Source organism: Apteryx rowi, unplaced genomic scaffold, assembly GCF_003343035.1.
Source record: "Apteryx rowi isolate R43461 unplaced genomic scaffold, aptRow1 scaffold_869, whole genome shotgun sequence".
Lineage (NCBI taxonomy): Eukaryota > Metazoa > Chordata > Aves > Apterygiformes > Apterygidae > Apteryx > Apteryx rowi.
Window position 1 is genome coordinate 1 of NW_020451170.1, and position 233 is coordinate 233.

A 233-nucleotide genomic window follows, 5' to 3' on the forward strand; every position below is an offset into this window, starting at 1 on the left:
TGAAGGAGCACACAGGCAGAATCCACCAGAACCATGGGTTTTTAGACGAATGGCTAACTAACCTGTTTGGCAATCTACCACAGTGGCTAAYAGGACTGCTCRCTGAAGGCTTGYRCATTTTGCTAATCCTCATAATTATAGGCTTATGCTTGTGTGTAGTACTGAGCTGCGTTAAGAAAGCCTTGCTGAAAGTAGCGGGCCAAGTCTGGATTGCTCGAAAACAAGAAGGAGAA